The following is a 26,480-nucleotide window of genomic DNA, read 5'->3' on the forward strand; positions in this document are numbered from 1 at the left end:
TCTTGCTTGATTTAGTGTTTTAGGGGATGAAAAATTCTTCAGTAGACACTTCTTACAAGATATATATATATTATCCTTACTAGTGCAGGAAACAATATTGGGAAGGAGCTACTTATCATGTCTCCTGCAGTTACATGCTGGTTGTGCTTTTACTTGAATGTCACCATGCCACCGAAGTTTTTAGGCACATGGTTGTAGTCTGTGTAGAGATCCTTACATTTGGCCCAAGTATGGTTTTTTTCAGCCTAATACAGCTGCCACTGTGCAAGTCACTGCTCCCAGATGTTTCAGGGGAGGAAGCAGGAGACAGCGATGGCTAACCCAGACACAACAGATTAATTTTACCAGTGTTAGAGGCAAGGGCTGTCCCTGAGTCAGCCAGTCATAAGTGGGATGGATGTGGGGCACTGTTTTTGTGCTGTTTTTGGCCACTTGGGTCAACACCTTTCCTCTCATCACTGATTCCAGAGGCAAAGAGAGCTACTAAACCAGGTGTTGAGGACAGTCAGACCTGGCCTCAGGCACATTGCATGAATGCCATTTTCTTTGAAATGGCATCAGGCCCTGCATAGGAGTGAAAGGAAACAAAACAGTACAAATTACTGTTGTTACTTTCATTCATTTATACAATTTTTTAGCATTATTACCATCAGAGTAGCTAGGCTGTGTGTATATTGAAAGCTCTGATTCATGAGGTTCAGTTTTTGGCAGAGTTACATCTCTCTCTTTAAACAGTTGATTGAACCAAACTGGGTTAGATGAGCAAACCTGGGAGCTACTACACCCTCATTTGGCCTATCGAGTACTGTTTTCAACCCTGGCAATTCAACAGCCCATCCTCAGCCAGGCTGGCTGTTCATGCGTGGCCTCTGGGCAGGGAGCAGAGGACAGTAACTGCACAGGCTACCCCAAGCAATGTCATTCCTGCTTGGCAACAGAATAAGGACCCTCAGCTTGCAAAGCCCCTGTGGAGGCAGAGAAGTAGATTTCCTCTGTTGGGGGAGAATTCTGAAACACAGTGCAAAGTAAAATTTTCACTAAGGCACATAAAAGTTTTTTGTTGCAAGCAGAAACATTGCAAATATCCCATACCTGTCTTGTCCCTCCTTTCTTGTAAATAATACATTTCTTTAGTAACTGGATGTGCCTCCAGTGCTGGGACATTAACTGCTGCTGGAGAAAGCTTTTATGTTTAGTGCCCTGAGTGAGCAAGAATTCAGTTCTTGTTCACTGTAGACATGACATCTGTGCAATTCCAGTTATTCTGAGAAAGCATAAATTGTGATGGAACAACTATTTACTTTAAGATACCTTGATTTCATTGTATCTTACAACATATATCCTTCTGCTACAATTCAGCTACACCTCAGCTATACATCTACAGACACCTGACGCTGGGAAATCGTGGCTGACACAGTACTAAAGATAATTCTTCAGTCCTTAGGATCTGATTCTAATCTCAGCTAAATATACTTCAAACCTTCCATGTATTGCAGTTACAGCAGAATACATCAACTGTCACATAAATGCTACTTTTACATGGTCAGGATTTGACTCGCTGCTAGCCCTAAAAGGCATAAATGAGAAATGACCTCAATAAAACTGAGAGCTGTTGCAAATGACCTCAGTAAAATGGAGAGCTGTTGCATCCATTTTTAAACTGTTGCAAGATCTTTACTTTGCAATTGATAAAGTCCTCAGTATGTCCCCAAATAAATAAAAGTAGGATGGATGACAGATGCTCATCACATGCTTTTAATGACAGAGAACACTTGCTCAGTTGTACTGAAAATATCTGGAAGTCTGTTTCTCTGTACTGCTTTCAGACAGATTGGCTCCTCCCTCAGAAAAGCTCAGACTTTGCCTGTGATCTTGAAATGTGGATTTCACCAAATATTCCTACAAGAAATGGAGTAGCACTGAGGCTTTACCTTCTGTTTTCTTTAACCTTAAGCTCCATGGCAAGTAGACCTAGAGGGCATGTGAGGCACCATGCGCACCTACTCATTTTACAGATCTTCCTCTTGAGACTCTCTGCATTGTGTGGAACCGTGACAACTGAACAATAATTCATCATCCTCTGTGTCTCTCTGGAGTAACTGCACAGCCCTGAATTCCACTGAGAGAGCAGGCAAGCTACTTGAATGGTCAAGGACCTTGGAGCCAGGGCTGAGGCATCGGTGACCTCACAGATATTCACAGCAGATTTATCAACCTGCATCTCCTGCTTCACTGGCATACAGCTGCTATCTGTTGTGGATAAGTTTGATACAATAGTCTCCTGCAATGAAAGCTCTATAACAGGTATGTAAAGAGTTTTCTTATTGTAAGCTTCCTTGCTTGAACATTACTGTTGTTATTACTATTTTCATTAGTAGTAATTAGTACTTACATATGCCCATGTAAGTACATGGCCATACATGTGTCTTCAGTAAGAACATGGCCCTGCTAACTGCAGTGTTAGAGGTATCCTGAGGCAGAGAAGAAGGGCTGTGGCTGAGAAGAGAACTGTCTCTAAAAACTTTGATTTGCTGTTTTGGAGAAGAGGCAATATCATTAGCATGAAGGGAGGAAGGCGTAGTGCTAAACATAAACCACACGTTGTTGTAGAAGGCATAGTACTAAATATCAACCACACCCATTATAGTAGAATATGCCACAATTGCCAGATCGGGTGGAAAAAAAAATGATGAAAGGAACTGGCAAAGGCTTACTAACTGGGAATAGGATGAATGTGCTGTTCCAACGTGCAAGGAGACAAGTGGTCTTGGACCTGATGTTACATATATGTCTGGGAGGCCGTAAGGGCACATACTTAGCAACCTTCAGCATTCATCTTCAGTAAGAGTGGCAATTTTATTCTGCTGTAAGATAGACTAGCACCACCTCCTTCTTCACCAGGCTATACTTCAGGCAGTACATTTTTGGCAGGAACTTTGCCGAGTGAAACTGCAACCTTTCAGGTATCCTGTGAAAGAAGGTAATTATGAATCAGTTCTCTACAGTCAAAAATATTTCTCATTTATAGGCAACTCCTTGCCAACATGAGAATGTCAATCACAACAGCTGTGCATATTCAAAGACCAAACAGCAAATTTTCAAGTACTTCCCACCTTCTTCTCAAATTACATTCCTACTGACGGTACTATTCAAATTTCAACACAACCTATATGAAAAGGTGTACACATCTTAGAAAGGCAGCTTTCATATCTTATTTCATAGAAGTAAGATATGAAAGCTGCCACACTCACTGCCATGTGAGTTCTCAGTCCACGGTAAGGATGAAAGACTTCCAGGTACACGGGACATGGGAAACATTAACAACAACCCTCTTTTTTTTTTTTTTTTTTTCTTTTTTTTTTTTCAGTGAAGAAACGAAGAGTTGTGTCTCTTTTCTAAAATCAGAAAAAAAAGGAAACAACACCTTTTTAGTTTTAAACTTTTGAAGTTTAAAAAGTTTTAATATAAAAAAAATTACGTTTAAAATCTAAGCAACCAAGATTAAAAAATAAGTTTTGATTTAAAAAATTTTTGATTAAAAAATAATTTTTTGATTAAGTTCAATGTGTTCCTCTAACATGAGATATGTAGAGAAGCAGTGACAGAAATGACACTGCATTAGTATCACATGGCTCATCTGTGGCAAGACCAAACCCATGTCTTCTGAAGAGCAAATGGCAATCCTCGTCCAGAGACACGGCTTAACAAGAATGTTCATCATGTTTGCAATCAAGAAAAGGAGTCATTTCATCCTGCGCCCTAGAAAGTTATAGCCTCTGATATCTATTTCCTTGTTGGAGCTTGAGTTACAAAGTATTTCAAGGATGCTATTAACTATAGGAACATGTGGAAATCTTTCAGGAATTCTGGTTGTCTATCCAGAATGGGAGGTGATACCTAGGGGGAGCATGTGAGCCTTGGATGTTTTCAAGCCTTTCCTCTTATCCTTCCCCAGCATCACCAAGTATGGGGTGGGGGTATTTGAGGGTGCACTTCTGTCTCATCTTCTTACTGCTCATTTATAGATCTATTGTCCAGGAATTTATCTAATTCTTTTTGGGGTTCTGCTGTCACTGCCAGCCTCCTTAGCCTTCCCTTGCAGTAAGTTCCAGAAGTTCACTGTGTGAACTGTAAATGAGTACTTTTTAATCTGATTTAAGGTTATCTATGGATTTTATTGAGTGCCCCCTAGCTCTAGTATTGTGAAAGTCAGTGAATGGCAGGTTTGCATTCAAGCTATCCACCACTTTTATGATTTTGCAAACTGGTCATATCATCCCTCAGCCTACTCTCTGAACCAAAGAGTCCCAGCCCTTCTCAGCTTTCCTGCTAAGGCTGATGCTCTGCCAACCTAAGCATTTTACTTTCCCTCCTCTGTGTGCTTTCCAGCTACGTTATGCCCCTCTTGGGTTTCAGAGACCAGCTCTGCATGCAGCTCTCCAAGGTTTTATTAGGTGGCAAAACAATGTCCTCTGCCATCAGGACACTTCCTGTTGTTGCCCAACGTCTTGTTGGCTTTTCTGGGAAGGCAGCAGGGTTTACTGAGCAAAAGTAGAGGAGAGAGCAGAACCATATCCGAAGACTTCAGTGCTTTGGCTGCAGAAAACTGGTCAGCAGAAAGGGTGTTCACAGAGTTGTTAAAGCCCTGGTTGATGCATCCAAGGGCATAAATAGTGGCATTCACTGAGTGTTTGTGTAAGATGAGGTAGCAAGAAGGACAGGAACTGGTACCAGCTTTTCTTCTGCATGTTGCTAGCCCAAAAGCAAAAAAGTGTTTGTTTTGCCATTCTCTTGGCAAAATGGAAGAGGGATAGTGGCCTGGACAAAGAGTCACCTCTCAGGAAGAGCCATGTTCTCTCTGGATAGCATTTACTAGCTCATATTGAAAATTTTTAATGTGAAATATAGAAAAGAAAAATAGATCCCCCTCCCCCCCTTTTATTTTATTTTATTTTATTTTATTTTATTTTATTTTATTTTATTTTTTCATCTGCATTGAGACAACTCATGGTTTTCAGCCTGACTCTCAGATAAGTAGCCAGTTGGCTCACACACTCAGGGTGAGTCGTCAGTGTCTGGCAATGTCCTGATGGATGACCTTTTAGTGGTCAGAGATTGGAGTCTTGGTGCCCATGCTGTGCAGTCACTCACAACCAGAGGTCCCTGCCTCCCCTCAGAAGGCACAGTCACCAGTCTCTACCCCCTCCTGACCGATGAGTTTTGAAAGCAGAGTATCAAAAACAAACAAACAAACAAACAAACAAACAGAAAAACAACAACAAAAACACCTGAAGTGCCATTTCAACTGGTGCAGTGCACTTTTCATTAGAGTGCATTTTCAGTAAAAGCCATATATTCCATAGAACTGCAAGTCACCTTTAGCAGAACTACCAAAATTCTGATTATGATTAGAATTTCCTTCAAGAACATCTCTTTTACTTAAAAGTCTTCCTGAATCGGAAGAAATCAACAAGCTTCACCTACAATTTGCTGTGGAGCTAACTGTGTGTGTTAAATTTTGTGATTATATAAAGTACAACTTATATTCTAACTTGCCATTCACATATTTTTTAAATCTAATTCTCATCAAAACCTCACCATTACAGGTGCACCTCAGGAAAGAGAGCTAATAATCCAACATGATTAATGTAGTGAGGACCTGACACCTCCAGCCATTCTTTTCAAGTGCTGTTGGCATTAGTTAATATTTTCCACCTTTACTTTAGGTAATTTCCTAGTTTTCAATAGACAAGAAAAACATTTTGATAATGACACCCACAGCTCCAAACCACTACTTAGCACATAATGAACTAATTTAAACCAAATCAATTTGATTCCAATTTTCCGCCACGTGAAACAGATGCTTTTGCCAAGGCCAAAAGCCGGACATAACGAACAGTAGCATGTGAGCACATTCCTTACACTAGGTGTAAATCATGCCTACATAGTACTATATTTCAAACAACATTAAATATGAAGTAAGAAAATAGATGAATTTACAAGCTTAACCACTTTAAGTTTGCAGCAACTTCATTCCAAGTCACTTCACAGTCCTCAAATTTTACTTTTTGTATATAGCTGTTTATCTTGTTTGTTGTAATAAAGTATATAAAAAAGTATCAATCTCCACAACACTTAACTGCTGAAATTTATCCTTCAAAATAAACTATGAAGTTTATACCATTTTATTTTTTTTACCATAATGCATTCTACTTATACTGAGGCAGTGGTGACTACAGTACATAAGACAACACATGTCTGCAAATGATGTGAATCATTTGGGCTATGTACACATGAGTGTATTTGCATTTCAAGCTTTTGTATACTTTTTATCACCACAGAGCATCAAAGGCAGGGTTTAGATTTATTAACAAAGCCAAAGTACACAACCTTATCTTTCTAATACTGCCACACGTGGCTAACAATAGGTCTGTAATAACAAGCTCTTCTTTTAAAAGTCAAGGCTCCAGATTTTTAAGTCATGGATTACACAGAGCACTTGTTAACACAATTGGCATGTCTTAACAAAGGCGAAATGCTAGCTTAGGAAAACATGCGATGCTTTCAAGTCATTCCCAGTGGACAAGGGAGATTCTGATTGCTGTGCTTTCTGGGAATGGGATACATTCTTGGTCCACTCCCTTCTGCTACTGGGGAACTTAGGGATGTACCCTAGCAAAACCTTTGCTATAGGAACAAAATTTTGGTTCACTGGCGGGAATGGACCTAATCGGCCACTGGGCGGGCTGTGCCTAAACGAACACAGCAGAAATCTGTCAGCAGCTCTGGGATATGTTGGAACTGATTACCTGAAGGAAAGAGCTAGTGGAATTTGCTATATAATGTTTTCTTATTTCATAGCAATACAATGACAGACTTAGTTATATATCCTTGCTTTTGCTGTCTGATGGCTAACATTAAACTCTTACTGAATACAATCTGTAAAAGAACTCAAAGGAAAAAAAAAAAATAAAAAATCAGTGACACAAGACACAAATCAAAGGTCTGAGATGGTAGAAGCTGAGTGCTCCCATTACATCTCAAGGTTGTTTAGACAATGGAGACCATTTCAGAAACTTCCAAGAAAAAAATATGATGGTATTTGAATATATTTTGATTTGCAATGACCCTGTGTGGATACTGTTTAAAGTCTGATATTGTGATGGACGGAAGTACAGAAAATCACACATGCAGCAGGAGGTAGCAATCCAAAATACATCAGTGAACCTGAACTCCACATATCTACTAAATATGCTAAATACTAAAATATGCTGCTGTTCTTCTTCAATGTTTCAGGCCTTATGCTCAAATATGCTGTCACCCAGGACATACAGTGTCTGGCTAACCAAGGGCAGGAGCACCAGCAGCCTCATCTTACTATGTTACACCTGATGCAGTCAGTTTTACTTCACATCCAGTACACACATGGAACAGGTGCAGCTCGCAGGGGAATGTTAAGGTTGGAGTGATGGTGTTAATGCAGCACATATATATATGTTCTGTCACCTACTGCTGTTTGGGCAGATGACAAAGGCCACTTCCACATAAACAGCTTCTGGTGCACAATAGGAGCAGTACTGGAGAGCCAACATTCACACCAGATGTGTTTCAGGTGTTTTATTTTGGACTAGCTCTGATCTGTTTTTTTTTTTTTTTTTTTTTTTTTTTTTTGCTAAATGTTCATTAGCAGTGGGAATACTGTCAGTGCACTGTTAAGGTGTCTTCTGGTTTAGTTTAATAATAAAGAAATGCAGTTTGTATGCCCTGAGACTAGCCTGTGGTCTGAAACTCCACTTGCTAAGCAGGAGTGCTCCCTTCAGAGCACTTTGTTATCTAAACAGAAACACAAAATTTACCTGGCGGAATTAGAGCAGCAGTTCCTTTTGTGGTCCAGCAGTTCTTGTTGTTGCAGTCATTGATGCTGCTGCAACAGATAACTTGCAGGAATAATGAGAGCAGATCAGCTTAGTGGCATATCATTTTATAAGACCAACAGTCTCTTCACTGTACTGGTTTTGTGATAGTGACAGGTATTGACAAATGGAGAAGTCCTCAGTATAAGCTTAGTATGTAATTAATATGTTGAATAAAAAAAAATAATATTTTCTAACATTAATTTTATACACTTTGATCTGAACTCTACCTCTAAACTCCTAGATACCTGTATGTTAGATGTAGGTATAGTTCAAATGGTATCAGGTGATTAAAGGACTGAGCACACTTATTATTTGTAGAGTAGGTGTCAGGGGTGGTGTTACCCCTTAGGGTGTCCCCTGTGATTTCACTAGAGCTATCATCACCTGTGCTAGACTGGAACTGGTTCCAAAGACTGAAAGCTCTACTGTGTGCTTTACCACTGCAGGAGAGTGTGAAGTAGTGATAGGAGAAGGGCATTCAGCATGGCCAGCTAAGACTAAGTGCCAAATCCTGATGCATGTATTGCTGTTTCTGTGGATGATTCCTTTCCCTCCTCTCAGGTGACTCAGCTGTGGTTTAGGTATAGTTCCAGCCAGGTTAGCTAAGTATGTATTATGTGTTGCCTGGTAAACCCACGGAACTTGGTCAAAAACAGTGTTTTTGTGTTCTTGTCTCCTTTTCTCTCTCTCTCTCTTTTTTTTTTTTTTTTTAATTAATTTTTATTTACTTTTCCAGTTTTCCAAAAGAAACAATGAAGATAATTATTTCTTTGGTTTGGAAGATGATACTGAATTTGTCTCTAATTACAAGAACTACCTGGAGGTTTCCCCACAGCGTTTTTTTCTTTCCTTCAGGAAGGTCTTTCAGCAGAGCACCATTGTTATAATTCGCCTTTCCCCTAGGGATCTGCCTTCCACTCCTTGCTCTGGCAAGAGTCCCACTAGCTCTAAGAAGCACTCATGCTGAGCCAGTGTTAAAGCATATTGTTATTGGTAAAGGGGAGTATACTAGATCTAATAGACCCTTTGCTGAGAAAAAAGAAAAAAAAAAAAAAAGTTTCATGTTTTCATGAAAAGAGAGACTGTTTGTATGTCAAATATTTCATATGATGCTCTTTAAATGATCCAAACATGGTATTTTAATATTTTTCATTGGAATATTTTTTATTTCTAAAATGTAATAAAGCATATAAGGAAAAGAGAGATCAGTATAGAGGGGACGAAATATGAGGAGCGGCTGATGTCACTTTTTTTTTTTTTTTTTCAGGTTAGAGAAGAGGAGACTGACTTCAGAAGAGGGCTGACTTCATTATTACAACTTCCTCACAATGGGGAATGAGGGAGAGGTACTGATCTAGAGGAGTTACTCAGGGTTCCATTTTAGCGGCAGTTCTCTTCAAAGTTTTTATAAGTGATCTGGATTCTGGATTCAAATGCACACTAAGTTTGCAGATAGTACTAACTTAGGAGGAGCTCTTGACTCCCTCAAGAGTAGAGTGACCTTGTAGAGAGATCTTGACAAATCAGAAGGCTGGGCAATCAGCGGTTGTATGAAGTATAACAAGAGCAAGTGCTGGATTCTGCATAAGGGACAGGGCAATCCTGAATGTATCTACAGGCTTGGGCATGAGAGGTTGGAGAAGGGATTGAGGGAAGGGATTGTCCCGCTCTTCCTTGTGCTGGTGCAGCCTCACACCTTCAGTATTGTGTGCAGTTGTGGGTGTCATAACATACAAAGGACATAAAACTATTTGAGAGAGTCCAAAGGAGGGCTACAAAGTTGGTGAAGGGTCTGGAGGGAAAGAGATATGAAGAGCAGCTGAGATTCCTTGGTCTGTTCAGCCCACACAGAGCAGGCTGAGGGGAGGCCTCATGGCGGCCTGCAGCTCCCTCAGGAGGGGAGCGGAGGGGCAGGCGCTGAGCTCTGCTCTCTGGGGACAGCGACAGGACCCGAGGGAACGGCATGGAGCTGGGACAGGGGAGGGTCAGGCTGGGGGTTAGGGAAAGGTTCTGCACCCAGAGGGGGGTCGGGCACTGGGACAGGCTCCCCAGGGCAGTGCTTGTGGCCCCAGTGCTGCCAGAGTTCAAGAAGCATTTGGAAAATGCCCTCAGACATAGGGTCTGATTTTTGGGTAGTTTTCTGTGGACTCAGGAGTTGGACTCAATGATCCTTGTGGATTCCTTCCAGTATGATATGATTTTACGACTCATTTTATTTCATATTTCACTGAACTGATTTTTGTTTTTTATTAGGTCAAGCAAAAACCTCTGAAAAGTATCTTATAACAATATTTTTTAACAAGGAAGCTCCTTTTCCCCTTTACCTTTATTCTCTGTTGACTGATCAACATCAATGCAGTCTGTTCCAAAATCTCCAAGTGTGAACAACCTCATCCTGAAATGCATGTTTCCCAAATATCTCAGATAGCTGATAAATCTGTGACTGTCAGCAGGTGACAGGCCACAAGAGTTTTTATGTGCTTTCACCAACTGGTCTAATAAAGAAATTTTTATTTGAAACAGATCTTGTCTGATCTCAGTGATTTGTCCCAGAGATTTAATTTATTGCTGCTTCACTGTTTCATACCTTTCAGAAGAGATCATTGATTCTTTGGAAACCTGTTATCAGAAGATAAGTTATGCCATTATATCTAATCTAATGCTAATGTAATGTAATGTAATGTAATGCTAATGCTAATGTATCATGCCAGATAATCCCAAATCACTATTTCTTGTCAATTACTTCCCTGGAAAAGTCCATTAAAATAGTCTGTTGTTGTTGCCTATTCTGATGTTCTATCACACTTCAGAACAGGAAGAGTCTTACATAAAAACAAGAAATTCAGTTAACTGGTCCTCAGGAAAGCAGTCAGGAAAGACTATATCTGCTGAATTACCTCTAGCTGTGTATCAGTTCTTCAAGATGGGAAGTTCTTCAATCACGTCTTTGGTTTCCCACCAGTTCCTTAAAACCTTATCTCCAGGCTTAGAGATGACATTTGCATGAGGACACCCTCCTGTATCTGCCACTGGGGGGTAGGTACTGCCACTCTCTCCTCTTCAGTATCCTTTTGCAAGCAACAAAAACCAAGAGTGTGTTGAGGCACTCTCGGATGACACAAAAGTGAGGGGCAGAAGAATTGCCACGATGGGGGTCCCCAGCCCTCCCAGAAAGGGGCGATCAGAGAGGTAGAAGGGAGAAGCATGCACTCCTGGGTAGGGTATGAAACACAAAGGTACTTGCTTCAAAGCTGAAGACCAGCAAAGGTTACCCTCCTCATGGGCACCCTTGGGAATCAGAGACTAGCCAACATGTGAAGATGCAGTAGAGGCATCTGACACCTGGCTCCTTTCACAGTGCTATGTGTTGTCATTTAGAGCACTTTAAATTTTCAAAAGGGGACCTTCAGCCTGTTATCCTTTCCCTTTATTTGCCCTATCCTAGCCATTTTTCTGGGAAAGTTTTGATGTATCTGGAAGTGTTAAATGTCAGATTTTTTGTCCTATTGCTTTCATAGATGCCATCACAGTATAGCACTGCTTTCACTGGACTGTGTATTAAACAAAGCTTTGTTTTTCAAGCATGCACTGGTGTTGGAAAATTTATATCTGCCTAGTTTGATAGTTTGGTAGAGGACAAAAAAAGGCTGTTTTAATAGTGTTTACCAATAATTTCATAAAACAAAAACAAACAAACAAACAAAGAAACAACTAGCCAACCAAAAACAAACAAAAACAAACAAACAAACAAACAAAAACAAACAAACAAACAACAACAACAACAAACACTCAGGCATGGAGTCAAGCTGCGACAGGGGAGTTTCAGGTTGGATATGAGGAAGAGGTTCTTCACTGAGAGGGTGGTTGTGCACTGGAACAGGCTCCCCAGGGACATAATCATGGCACCAAGCCTGTTGGAGTTAAAGAAGCATTTGGGCTATGCTCTTATTTATATAGTCTGAATTTTTAGGTAGACCTGTGTGGAGCCAGGAGTTGGACTCAATGATCCTTTTGTGTCCCCCCCAGCTGGGGATATTCTGTGATTCTATGGTTCTATGGTTTTTATTTCTGGAACTCAGAGATAAAAAACCACCACAGAAGAAAAAAAGGTTGACTGACCATTTGGGTTTAACATTCCAAAAAAATTAAACAGTTATGAAGGTCTATTTTATAGATTACTAGGAGTATTTAAGTGCACTAAAAAAAGTGACAAAGACAGCAGATCTGGAGGATAAGAGGTTCGAGATACCAGAGGTCAGACACAGGTAAATAATGTACCAGCTAATCATGTTGGAAGACCAACATGAAATTCCAAGAATATAAACCTGGCATTGAAATATTTTCTATGAAATAATGGAACAACTTATTTTCTGACTATATATAAAAGTAGGAGTGTAGTCCATGAAAAAATGTTGTATGCCAGGTTTAGAATTACATAGATCACAACCATCTCACTTCAGTGAGTTTTAAACCAGAAGGAAAAAAAAAAAAAAAAAAAAAAAAAGGAAAGAAACACCAACAAAAAAAACATTTACATTCATTTTGAAATATAATACCTAAGACAGAGATAGGCTTTTTGCTAATGCATTTATTAATAATTGTGAACCCATGCTTATTTGGGAACTTTCCAGGCCTCTAAGTTCCAGCTGGGTTGCTTCATGTTGACTAGAAATATGTCAGATTGTATTGTCTGTGATTGGATACAAACCTTTTGCATGCATGTTTTCATTTGAACCCAGATAAGGATCACCCTTTTACAAAAACAAAATGGATGTGATTAGATACTATGTATTTCTAATTACCTCTCCTTAGTATTCATTAGAAGCAATTCAAGGGTCACACTGGCTTTTGTAGCTGTTTTTGCAACCCTCTGCCTTGTCAGTGCGTAGCTTTTAAAGTGTGCTTTTGAATGTGTGGAATTAAAAGCAAGGGAGATAGCAGAACAACCTCAAAAATTGCTTGTACTTTCCAGGACAGAGGATGCACGGTTACAATTTGCCTGTGATACTGAGGTCAGAAAATTTTCACTTTCATTAAAGCCACACATATAAATGTCAAGTACACACTGATTCTTCTCTGAGGTCAGATCAGACCAACTCTCCTCTCTACGTTTTATCTTGACAGCATTGACCAGTTGCTTCCTAATGAACTCCTGTATCTAGCATAGGCATGTGACACTTGCAGAATGTGGTTTGGCACTTTCAGATTGCAAGCAGACATGCACACATCCTCTGAAAGGCCAAATACTACTCATAACACACAGGGGAGGTTTGCCTTGTGGCTTTGGCTCCATGCTTCTAACATTTCTATGCTGAGAACCTGCTACTGTTCTTAGTAAATGGCCTCAGATCACCCTACCTTCCTGGGGCTTGAACTATGGCTCTGGCTGCCTCAAGAAAATCATAGTGATCAGTGATTATATTCTTCATCATCCCCTGTTGCAGTTAGCACAGTAAGTATAAACAAGAGAAAACTGTGGAAGATGGAATTCTGGTATCCTCTTTTTTTCTTTATTTGCTGGTGTTTCTCGAGGGAACCATCATCAGATATTGATAAGGTTGAGGTACTCCACTGAGAGTACCCAAACCCTTTTTTGGGGAAGGAGCAGAGAAGGTAGTGGAGAGCCTGGCTCTGACCATCATCTGGGAATCATGCAGTGTTTGCTGTCGTACTTGCTGATCAGGCAACCTAGCCTTAAGCAAGGAAATTGCTGGTGGCTAGGACTGAATGAGACAGTTTGTTAGCTTTGCTTAGCCTTGAAGCAGCACCTGCAACTCCTGGCTTGCCAAAAAGCAGGCTTTGGCACAGCAAATACTGGAAAAGAAGTGCTGTAGATGCAGCATTTTCATAGGGTAGAACCAGCTGAGCTGCCTCTAGAGACTGGTGCGTGGGAGGAAGAAATCACCATGGCCAGTTAATCTAGACATGTATTGAAGGCATCTTTCCGCATTTTGTAACCCACTGCTAAGCACAGGAGGCATAAACTGATGGGATGTGCAATGCGTAAGTTAAAACATAAGCTTAAAACACAACTTAATTCAGAGAAGAGGTTCCTGTGATACTTTAGGACACACACAGGTTCTTAAGAGCTCTACCTTGTTTTAATGCTATACAACATTAAAACTCTCTCTGGTTTACATTGAGCTTATTTGCAGGTCTGGTCCTAATTTAGTTTAGTAGCCAAAACTCTTACTAGTCTTGAGGGTTGTTCCGCTGCAGAGAGGACCCTCAAATTTCTGCTCACTCAAGCCATCTTATGCAGGAATTCTTACTTTTTAAACTTTTTGAAAAAAACATTCAGCTAATCTTCTAGGTTCTGATTCAGGAAAGGACACTTTGATGAGAGTGTTTGGGAACAAACATTATCTTCTTAGCTTTGCATTGGATCTGCATTACCTACTGACAAAAACAGTGCTTAAACATGAAGGAAAGAAGTGTTGATTACAAATTAGCCAGAGACATGACTATACTTTGCTATTTTCAGAGAGGTTACTAGATATAAGACCTTAGTTATTGGAAGCGTTTTCTTGGAAGACTTGTGTCCTTTGGACACTCACTGCATTTAGTGCTTTGTAGGATTAGGTCCAGCTACACAACTCTGAAAAATCTCTCCTTGTTGTGTGGCAGCTATATCTGAAGTTTGCAGCATCATTTTTTATTACTATTAGTCACACATGGAGCACAGCCACTTCAAGCATATTCATATATCTAAAATGGAGATGAAAACAAGTACTCTTGGATTCAACAGAAGTTTCCAACTCTTTCTCTTTCAAATATGTGACTTTTGAAGGCAGGCCTTTCAGATACATCTCTGGGCTGTGTCCACAAACACATGTGATGAAGTCAACTTTTGCTGTGTACTACCTGTAGTTGTGAGTGCATATGCTAGAGAGATGGACCGATCAAGTCAGGAGGTGGTATTATCTTTCAGCAACGATGAGAGAAGCTCTACGATTCTTTTAATGGCAGGAATTTGTCACACTATACATCAAATGGTCTTCCAAGTGTCCATTGTAACATAACACTTCTCAGCTAAGGCAATAAATTGGTCTAAATTTAGCAGGAAAAAGACACCTGGTTCTGTAGTGGGCTCAATAAGTGAGAAACAAATGACTATGAGAAGAAAAAAACTAGGGTGTCAGGAACACTTTTGCTCTTTGTTTCGTTTTGGACTGATTTTTCTCCTTTTCTCGTCAGGTGCAGCTGTGGAAGATGATCGTGCAGGGCCGTGGTAATTGCCGTGGATTTCTGAGCCGTTCTCCAGCAGGGCCAGTCCTGAAGGCTGAGTAGAGGCCGGGATTTGCCAGCCTGCCTGGAATGTGACCGAGGCTGAAAGCTGACACCAGCTCAGTGGAAAAAGGCTTGTGAGCAAAGGCTGTCTCCAAGACAACAGAGTATTTTCCCTGTGATGCATTTACACAGTGGGGTTAAAGTTCTGTGAAAGCAACAGCTGCTGTAAAAACATTGTATTAAATATGCTTAGAACTGTAAAACGTGTGCTCCTCGTGTTGCACTGTGCTAGAGAGATATGTGGAGACCTGTGGTATGTCTGAAGGAGAATTTCTGCTCTTTCACAGGCTATTTTAAAAACGTCATACTCTACTTCCAACTGTTTCTTGCTGAGAGAGTTACTTTTTTGGAAAGTTTTTGTCTAAAGTTGACTTTCAAGTTAAAACTGGATGACTGAAACATGACTGGGTCTATGAATTACTTTTGCCTCTTTCAACCACGTGACTGGCTGAAAAACTTTGTTATATGTATGCTCTTATGTTCAGGCAAAAGCAGCTGAAAATGGAGCCTGCTTGCACTGGTACCACTTATATGTGAGTATATACATATATGTGCCCAGCTCACATGCAGTTCAGGCTCACCAACACACATATATTCCATCTCCAGAGAGCAAATGTCCTGCACTGAACTCCTATTATAGACATTGTTAACTGGTGGGAAGAAACTTTCTATGTAGATAAAATATAACCAGGTTCAAAAAACAGAGGCCAACATAGGCCAAGAACAGATTCAGAGCTATTCTCTCCCTCTTGTTTCATGATTTTTAGTAGCTTTTACAGCCATTATACATCTATCAAGTCAAAAAAAAAAAAAGAGCTAGGGGCCATGGGATTCTAACCTTACATGGCCCTCTCCAAATGGGAGCACAAGGATACAACAGCATAGCTACACATATATCCAGTGAACATATTCAGGCACTGATATGATGGCTGTATTTTTGGTCTTTCCTAGGCTAACTTCTTAAAAGGTGTAAAAACCTATAGCAAAGTGTGTCTTCATGTCGTTTAAACTTCTGCCACATCTTCCTTGATTGGGGTTTTGTTTTGCTGGGGAAAAAATAAAAAATAAAATGCTAGGATAGACAACTTCATATATTTTTGTTAAAAAGGTTGTTTTACTTAGTTAGAGGTGAACTGCAAGAGGGAAATTTCTTTCTTTAAATCCCTGCTTTAAATTCCCTTTACGTTTCCCATTTAAATGCCAGAAAGTTATATTTAGGAGACTAATATTCTATAGCCTGGGTTTATTTATGATTTTCTGTTTCGGTTTCACTGCATTGAGTCCTCCACCCTGGATTCTGTCTTTTCACTAGACATTTTTATCTTTTTCTGACAGAAATGTTTTTTTTTTTTTTTTTTTTTTTTTTTTTCCTCTCTTCCCAGGGGTGCTCAAAATAAATAATATGTGAACTTTTACTGAATTTTCGAGTCTGCTGGGTCTGAGCCCATTTAGACAACATGAACCTGCCCATTTCTAGCAATAACACTAATAGGAAATTACTCTTCCACCCAAATCAAGTCCCAACATCTGGAGATAGCTTGTCCTAATGGACTTGGCAGTGGTGCCAAAAAATCTTCTCCATCCTTCACCCAGCAGCTGCCGTCATCAAAACAGTCCAGCTCCCACTGGGATGGCTAAACATTTCTGCAAAGTTATTTGAATGTGTTTCAGGAATCCCAGGACAGAATACTTGAGAGGAGGGTGTTGTCTGCACATGTGAACTTGCAACTATGCCATAGAAGGGACCAGGAGAATATTGCAATCCTATTCTTCCCCACCCCTTAGAACATGTTCAATCAATTAAAATAATCAGTGTAAGGATTAATTTTGACCATATGAATGCATGTGTGGGAAAAAAACTTGATGATTTAAAATATGTTGTGTTTTGGAAAAGATCATTCAAACACATGCCTGAACACATACATATGAGAGAGACAAATCTTAATATCTGGGCTTGATTTACTTCCATGCCCTTGAAGGTACAAACTTCACATATATTCTACGTCTGTTGAAACCTGGCAGAACAGTTGTGGTCTCTTTACTGTTGCCAGAGTGTATTGGATTATGCAGTTGTCCCACTTCATGTTAGAGAATGGATCTTCAAGTGTAGCTAAAGTGTAGACTGTCTGAAAAGACAAGATCCATTCATCTTAAATGCAAAGAGCATGCTTAAGCTACTTCAGCAGTTTAGAGAATCTCAGCTTAAATAGTTTTAATACATCAAAAGTGTAAATATTGTCTCACTTGACCCACTTTCAAACCTAATGATTTCATCTGAAGCTTCGGATGTTCAACACTCCTCATGTCTGGTCTCAATAGGGAAAGAAAATCCAGCCACTCAAGAAAATCCTCTCAATTTGGGGAGCCAAAGCTCATCGGGAGAGTGTTCAAATGTTGCTTCAAGGACTTGAGTAGAAGAACATGGTGGGCTTAATGTCTGTTCAATACCAGCTGGGGCCTGCAAGTGTCATTTTTTGGAAGCAGCATAAATTAAGCGTGTTGTCTACTTCAACATGCATCCATTTCAAATTTTGAAGACACTTTCCTATCCACCACTCTTTGTTACCTCTGTCCTCATGAAATGCACACCAATCAGAAACCTGAAAACTGTCTTCCAGTTGTGTAACTACTGGAATGCAGCAGATCACCCCCGTTAGTAGAGGGCTGAACAAGTGAAAATCATTTTATTTAGTAGAAGTATTTCCAATATTCCTTTTTTTTTTTTTTTTTTTTTTTTTTTTTCTAGCTTCCCAAAAGGTTAAGGGCCAGATCTTCAAACACAGCCTGTAACTGGCAGTGTCTCAATTTGAAAGATGGAAGAGGAAGTGATTTTATCAAAAGGGGGAGGCAAAAAATGGAAAGGACTTAAACTTAAGGGGCATTTTGAAATAGCATGCCTAGGTCTCAAACTTATGGCCTGAATTGTTAGTACTATCATCACAAAATTGTTCTTCAGATGAAGAGATGAAGGGTGTGATTTTGTTTGCTTTAACTCTGCTCCCTGCAGAAGTTAAAGGAAGATTCACTGCTGACTGCCAACAGCCAATAATGATGGTGTTTTAAAACTTCATCTTATATGAGCCTACAGTTCAGGAGAGTAAGAGATCTGTGTTTGTGTGTTGGTGGTGGTGGTTTGTTTTTGTTTCAAATATATATATATGTATATAGAGAGACAACATATGTATTCAATCAAACAAATATTTTTAAACAAGTGTATATACAAAACTTAAGTAGCTGATTCCCAACAAAGCCAAAGCCTTAATTCCATGATGAACCTATTATTCTGCCCTCCACCAGTACACAACCCTTGATTTTATATCAGAAAAAGGGCTTTGTATTTTTCTTAAGCCCCAACCTATATGAAATCCTATTGTTATGGCATTCACTACAACAATAGCCTGTTGGAGCACTCGAAATGCCTGGCTGTCAATTAGGTTACTATAAGGAAGGAACAAGACATTGTTTACATCACAATGCAGCATCAGTGAAGGTATATACATTAGCCAGATGAATGCATTCTGCTGTGTTTCAGTAAACCCAGTGCAATCAATACTGATACAATGAATATCAAGAAGATCTCTAGGAACAGACTATGCAGGTATCAGATGCACCACAACTTGGTGCTCAGTATAACTCATATGTGGTGTGGTCCATAGATTGGAAAAGTCTGGGAGAACTTTGAGAAAGGTTATAGAAGGAGAAAAGGGGGGGAGGGGCGGGGAGGAACGGACAACGATTCTGAGATACCTAACAGCCTGGCACTGACCCATTGAAAATAAGGAAGCAGTTTCATACAGCCTCACCATTTGCCTTTGTTATTAGGAAATAAATCAGCCTTTGTTTTTTCTGGACAAAGTGAAGGATTGTCATTATGACTTATAAATTGCACAGTTACAAAACAATCAGCAAATCTTCCCATTTAAATCTGAATAACTTTAATTGTTTGGAGTTTAAACTTTAGTCTATTGAGTGAAACAAATGCTTAAATAGAGCTCTTCATTGAAATTCTGAGTTTGAGCTAAAACCAGAATAAAAAAAAAACCTCTGAGGCTGGTTAAAGACTGAGCAAATCTTACAGTTGCATCATTTAATACCGTTTGACTAAAGATGGGACAAAAGCAAGAGATAACAAAAAAAGCATATTAGTGTGGTTAATGTTGTTTTGTTTAGGCTATTGCAAATGTTCAGAATGTCACCTTCCTTTCATATCACTGTATCATTCCCTACACTCTATCTGCAGTCTCAGTCCTGAAAATGCTTGTTCATTAGTAGTTGGTACATTATGTTAAAGCCACAGAAGTCAAATGTGTGTTGAGTAAGGGTCTTGTTCATGGAATCATTTCAAATATTTTTATACCATGCTTGGTCCCAAGTTATTGAAGGTTGTTCAGATAGATTATTAAGTCACTGGGATTAACTTTTCTGACTTAATGACATCAAGATCTAGAAAAGTCTAACAGAAGAAAAGGTATTTTTCTAATTCTTTTCTAATTTTTGAGAAATTGGTAGAACCATTGTTCTTACTGTGCATATAAATAATAGTAAAACTTCCACTTTTAAAAAAGTGTCCTTTTGTCACTGGAATGATGAGCTGGCATCACTGATCTGGCTCTGATCCGGTGTAGGCTTACAAATGATCTGGAAATAACCTCAATACTTAGATAGCTATGATTTTATTGGTGCTTTCCTGGTATAACAGCTTCACCACTTCTAGAATTTCCTTTCTCCAGCCTTTATCTCCAGCTAAGCTCCACCCCTTGTATATTTTCACACTGTCCCTTCTCCACGATGACCTCTCTTCCACCTCTGACCTCTTTCAGAGTTTTCACCCTTGCTTTAACAATTGATTTATGACATGCCCATTAAAGGGTCAAGCCTACTTTTACGGTTTGCTTAAAATATTTCTTTTTTGGGTAGATACAGAAGTGGTGCTTAATAAGTGCTAAGTAAATAAACTAAGGATTGAAGACAGCTTCCCTTTTCTGCTAACTACTAGATGTCTCTAAAACTCTTTGTAACAAGTGTTTACCAAGTCTTCAAACAAATTAACTGATACCTATAATCATTTTGTGCCTAATGAAATGTGTCAAGGGTTTAGGATTTCCAAAAAGAGTAATTTCAAATTAAGTTGTCTCACAGTTCAGTGAAAAGGCAACCGCTAAAGATAATTCAAGGACTTGTATATGTAATGGACAGGAAGTCTATTTTTCTTTTAGTTTGACAGATTGATCTTGCACAGAAGAAAAAAAAAAAAAAAAAAAGTCAATGAAGACTACGACTACTAGGCGTAAACTTTCATTGCTTCCATTCTCCGCAGCCAAAACTCTTTTTGCCTTTCTTCAGGTAAATGAAGGACTGCAGGATTAAAGCCCTCACCTCAAAGGCAGATTTTGTTCTTCTGTTTCACTTACGCATTATTCTTTATATGCGTCATAACTTATCATGCAAATTCATTTTTTTTTTTCCTCTCTGGGGTCTTCATCTTTCACTGTATCCAAAATTCATAAATGCATATATTTTGATAATAAAATAAAATAAAATCATACACAAGTTCTGGCACCTATGAAGCTCTAAGTAAATACTGACTAGATGACAATGGTTATCCTTCTTGCCACAGATCACATCACACATGAAACAATTTAGAAAAATTAAGAGTGTGTTTTGAGGCTCTCCATTTCAAGCTGAACTGCACACAAACATTTTCTCTATAAACTTTGTCACATGTGTCTCTCCCCAAGTTAAATGGTACCATATGATATTTTTACAGATGCCACAAGAGACATTCTCTTGGTTTCTTAAATGTACTGAATTTTTTTCCTGGCCATTAAACACTTGATTTACTATCCTGACAATTTTAATAGGGAAAGAGACAGAGGTTTACTGCTAAGTTTTTCTCATTTCCACATTTCCTTGAAAAGCTACCAAAGTGGAAAACCTGCCAAGATAACACCTAGTGTACTATCTGGCATGAACAGAAAAGTTCAGAGAGGCTAAATTTACAAGATCTTTCTCTCTTTATCATCGAAAACTTTTATACAAAAAATGCTGGAGTGTTTGTGTGGTTTCAAAGCATCACCACTGACTGGGAGCTGGAACAGGGACACACCAGGTGAACAGCATGGTCACAGGGTCTCGCTCAGCCTTGTTGGCAGCGTGCTCGCTGTGCACTGCTGCTGCAGGATCAAAATGCTTTTTTTTTTTTTTTTTTTTTTCTTTTTTTTTCTGTGCTATGCCTATCCCCTTGCTGGAGCCAGAAGGGAGGGGGCTGCAGCTTTGTCCCCATCCAGCCAGTCTAGGATGAGCATAGAAGGATCAGACAGAGCAGAACAGTGGGTTCGAAGGGATCATCTCCCAAACACAAGGACTGCTGTTAGGACTGGACACTGTCTGCCTTGTCACCATCTACCTGTGTAATTGCCAAGCACAACGAAGGCTATTCATTAAAGGCCCCACTCTGGACTTCTTTGGCATGCTTAACACTTCCGCTGACTATAAGGGCCTTCGGAGTGTTCAAAGGATAAAAGACTGAACCCTATTTATAGTTTTGCTGCTATTGGGAGGGTGGCTGAAGTCCTAAATTCCTTTCTCAGATCATGCTCAGTCCTTGAGCTGAATGAATGGTGAAAATAAATAAATAATAACCATGAAAAAGATGACCAAATGAAAGCACTGCCTTTGTGTCCATCATCTACTTGGAATGGTGTCACTTGTTACGTGCTGGTGCTTGGGAAGTGGCTTTTGATCTTGAAAGTCTTCTGCTCATTTTAGTCCTTTCACATTAATTCCTCTCTAAATTCATCTATGGGAAGCGAATTGCCCTTTCTTCTCTTGCTCAGATCATCAGCCAGTAGATCAGGGAGTTGATAGGACATCATGTAAAGGAGTCGGGAGAAAAAATTTACACCCCCCCCCAAAAAAAAAAAAAAAAGTTAAGAAAAGAAAAGAAAAGAAAAAGAGCTGAAAATACTTACAAATCTTGACTACACTTGACAAAAACCAGAAGTGGCCTGCGAACTATCCATTAGCTGAAAAGCTGGTATAGATCAGAGTCACTGCATCGAAGACAATGGTGGTTTGTCAGATGAGAAGCCGGCCAACTGGACAGAAAGAAAATGGTCTTTTCCTGGCAAAGTCTTTAACCAGCTCACTTATTCCTTTCTGAAAATTTCTTTCCACTGCCTTCAGTGGAAAGCTTTGACTTGGGAATATTTTGAGTGTTGGTGAATAAACACTATAAATACATTTCTTTGTAACTATGTCAATAATGTAGTCAAAGTATTAAAGACTGACTTCATAGGTTTAATTTTTTCATTGCCCCTCTTTCTGCACTATAGCTGATTTTCAACAGTACTTTTAAATAGAGAAATTTAAAATCCATATTCTGAAACCCTGGGATAAGGGCCTGTTGAAAGGTTTTCCCCTGCATGCCCAACAGAAACAGTGAGTGAAGCTTTGTTACCTTTCTGAGAGGGGTTTCAAACCTCCCCCTTTGAACTTAAAAAAAAAAAAAAAAAAAAAAAAAAAAAAAAAAAAAAAAAGCTCTCCTTGACATTAATAGTGCAGGAGCAGGACCTTTCCTACTGAAAACACTCCAAGCCAGGTGCTTAGCATGAAGAGCACTGTTGGATACATACTTAAGACACCAATGACAATGACCTCACCTCTTCAATCCAGAAAGTGATGTTTGTCTAAAAATGGACTTTGAAGAAATCTGTTAGATTTCCTGATCTGGAAAATTAGGAATGAGCAAAAGCAGGATATTATAGAGTAAAATAAAGGCAATCACCAATACAAATACTGTTGTAAATATGCATTAATTTTAGCAATAGTGACATATGTAGGGAGTTTCTATTGCATTTGTTTGTAGCTTTCTGAAATATTCTCAGTGGAGTTTTAAACTTTTTATGCTAACATCAGTTTGTGCAGCATACAGAGCCTGTGGAATTAGGTGAATGGCAAAGCCTTAAGCCATGACAAGAACTAGTATTTAAGGTCTAGCAGGGTCAGTGTGGTATCCCAAGACCACCTCACCACCACACATCAGGTAGAGGTCACTAGCCCTGCAGTACTGCAGGTGGCAGGCATCAGGTGGTCACTTCCATGCTTGCCTCAGGCAGTAATCAAGGTTTGCTCAAACCACTTTCACCAGCAGTTTAAGGTAATCCATCCCAGTTTGCCTGAAGACATAAGGAAGTTCTCCTTAGCTACCTTTTACCTTTGCTGACAAGCCAATGCATGTTACTGATCTTTAAGAGCACCCAGAATCTGCCAAGTTACTGTTCTGCGTCTTGAGCAAAGGAGGCATCCTGTTGCAGCTCCCCTGTCTTGTTTACTTGCAGGTGGTTTAGAAACACTGAATTCTACTCCTCTGTCTGCCTTCACAGGAGATGTTCACCATCCTCTGAGAAGGGCCTGGTACTCCTGCTGAGGGAGGGTAGATCTCAGGTTTTACAGAAATGCTGAAGGAAACTGCAGAAGAGCTATGAAACATAGCAGAAATTGGAACTCATCTCTTCCATATTCTAGTTAGCTCATCACTTGCTGGTTCAAAAAAGCACAGGGTTATCTTATCTCAGTGCTCCAGGAGCAACTGCTGTCCCCATGGACATGTACTTGTTTCCTCTTTGGATTTCATTAACACAACCTGAGATTTGGAACTGTCAGTAGGCACCGAGGTGGCTACTCGTGATGGGTGAGCATTGTCTTTATAGGGCTCTGGGAAAGGCAAAGATGACATAACCCTTCAGAATGAGGTTCTACCATGCTGCTGATAACACCTCTGCAGATTTAATCAACTCTGGAAAAATTCAGCTGGGCAGAAGAAAATATGCACAAAAAAATTAGTTTTCTTCAAAATTGGAAAAAAATACTTCCCAGAATACAAAGACCCAGAGAAGTCCCCATGAAAATCAACTAGTATTTTGAAGCTAGCTATAGAACTGGTAACAGAACTGTGGTCTGCTGCAGAAGCTTGTAGCAGATCTTGGGAACAGCATTCCCCAGAATTTGGACTAGGCTTTATAAATAAGGGAAATCCCACAGATCTTTTTTCCCTCTTCTGCCTCCTGCTGGTTTTCCCACAGGAGGACAGGAGAAGATCCTGAGAGCAAAATTTGTCCCACTGTTAGTACTGAATGAAGACTACTGTTCTAGGCCCATAATCTTATTATTATAGGGCCAAATCCTGACACCACTGACACCCAATGAATCTATGTTTATTTTAGTAGTCGGTATAAGTCAGGTCAGGAATTGACACACAATGTAAAACTAAACAGCAATCTTGGCTGAAGTCCTAAATCTTCCTGCAGTTTTGCATAGCTTCGCTATCATGATAAATGGCTGATCTTTGTGGAGGAAAGAATTCGGTTTTCAATAAGATGTTGGGAATGAATTATCAGTTCAGTTATCTCTGCAATCAGTTCCTGCTTGAATAGCATTTCAGTAAAGCATAAGGATGTGTCGTATCATGACTGTCCTGCTGGAATGAATTTTAAAAAGGAAAAAAAAAAAAAAAAAAAAATTTTTTTTTTTTTATTATTAAGTTGGGGGCGGGAGAGGTAATGTGAATTTCCCCTTAAAACATTCCTATCATGCTGCTTCATATTCATTAATTAGTCTGAGGTTTCCCTCGTGTTTAGTTTACAAAGCCACTTAAACCCACGTACCCATTTAACATATTTATGACCCCAGTTTTCTTTCTTTTCTCTGAGACTGTACCGTAATTGTTCTCTGGACTCAGGGACTGCAGAGTGCCTTCACTGATGAAAAGAGACAACATAAAGAAGGAAATGAATGTGTGAGGGATGAATACCTTCCACAAAACAACTGGGTGCAATTTGGCCCATGGCCCCGGGGGTCACTTTAATAGAGTGGAGCCTCAGTCTCTATTGAGTGTATGGGAGACTATTAACTCTTAACAACTCAGTCTCAGGTTATTTATTTATTGCTTAAATGATTTGTTATTGCTACTTGAATTTAATATACCCTCTGGGAACCGAGATGGCAGCATCATGTTACAGAAAAACTACAAGTTATTTTAAAACTGTAATTGAGATTTTATGAGCACCATAAAATCTTTCTGAACAAATAACTTACCGTTAGTCAGAAACTTCAGCAGGAAATCTGTAAAATTAAGGATTTATTAGAACAGTACTGTATTTGTGTGTTTCTTAGGGATAGAGAGGGTTAAATATCTGATGTTTCAATAATTTATTATTTGAATGTCATAATACTTAAGTAGCACCTGATGTTTTCAAAGGGCTGATTAGATATAATATTAACAAAATAAATAGTTCCTTTCAGCCAGGGAATACCTCCTGCTCAGGAATCTAGACTGGTACACACCTGTTTGATGTGAACTTTATTTCAGACAACTTCAGGGTATCTGTAAGGAGCAATGACAAATCTCCACATCAGTTCTGCTAAGTAGACAATTGTTCAGAGTACATTTGTGCACTTGCTTTTTCTCTGTCCTTGCTTATGCATGTTTTCCCCTCTGAAAAGTCATATCATTACACTTCTTTAAATCATACACTTTCCCTTTTGCTTTTCTAATCTCTAAAGTCATTAAGGCAACTTCCAAGCCTAATAACACATTTCAGGGGGACAGGGGGCGATGGAAGTGTAGGAAGGAAGGGGGATTGAAGATATCATCAAGAGGGCAGGCAGAATGAATTGCTCAGAAAAGTAACAGAAAAATGAAAGTGCTGCATAAAGAAGGTTAAAAATTAGTTTTAAGAGCAGAAAGAATAAACATCAGCATTAGCACTGATATGAGGTCAGTATTGAATTCTTCCTAGTTATTTCTAATAGTGCACCTGAAGGTGTTCATTAGAAACACTGAGAACTGTAGAACCAAAGAAACATCCTTTTTTAACAACTTATTGCTTGAAATTTTGTCATGTCCTTACATAAAGAAATATTCTGTTAGTCCTTGTGTTTCTGAGGTGGAATGATCAAAACTGAATACAATACAGATGTTCATGTGTGTAATCCTATAAAAATATGTATATTATTCCTTTTTCTGTCTTTATTATAAGCTAGATAATCACTAATTCTGATTTAATGAATTGTTCAGGTATAGGCTAACTGCAGAATGTTTATATAAAAAATATATTTATAATAAAATATAATATTTTATATATGTAATTTCTCATTGGTCCTTTGGACTCTAAAAGCTTAAAAAAGTATGATTGCATTCATTCTGTGGCTTTCAAATTCCTCGATTATTTTTGATTTCAAAGGATGAGTAAGGAACACTACACAATTAGATAT

The 26,480-nt window shown here is 39.2% G+C and overlaps 1 long non-coding RNA gene across 2 annotated transcripts; it reads left to right on the plus strand.

Moving 5' to 3' along the window:
* Positions 1 to 11,805: 11,805 nt before the first annotated feature.
* On the plus strand, positions 11,806 to 15,409 carry LOC118156743. Of its 2 annotated transcripts, XR_004746415.1 has the most exons (3): positions 11,806 to 12,181; positions 13,041 to 13,368; positions 15,114 to 15,409. It is a non-coding gene; the product is annotated as an uncharacterized LOC118156743 (long non-coding RNA). The 2 variants fall into 2 exon arrangements; XR_004746414.1 differs by lacking the exon at positions 11,806 to 12,181 and having other exon boundaries at positions 12,611 to 13,368.
* Positions 15,410 to 26,480: the final 11,071 nt, after the last annotated feature.

The sequence above is a fragment of the Oxyura jamaicensis genome, chromosome Z (assembly GCF_011077185.1).
Source record: "Oxyura jamaicensis isolate SHBP4307 breed ruddy duck chromosome Z, BPBGC_Ojam_1.0, whole genome shotgun sequence".
Classification (NCBI taxonomy): Eukaryota; Metazoa; Chordata; class Aves; order Anseriformes; family Anatidae; genus Oxyura; species Oxyura jamaicensis.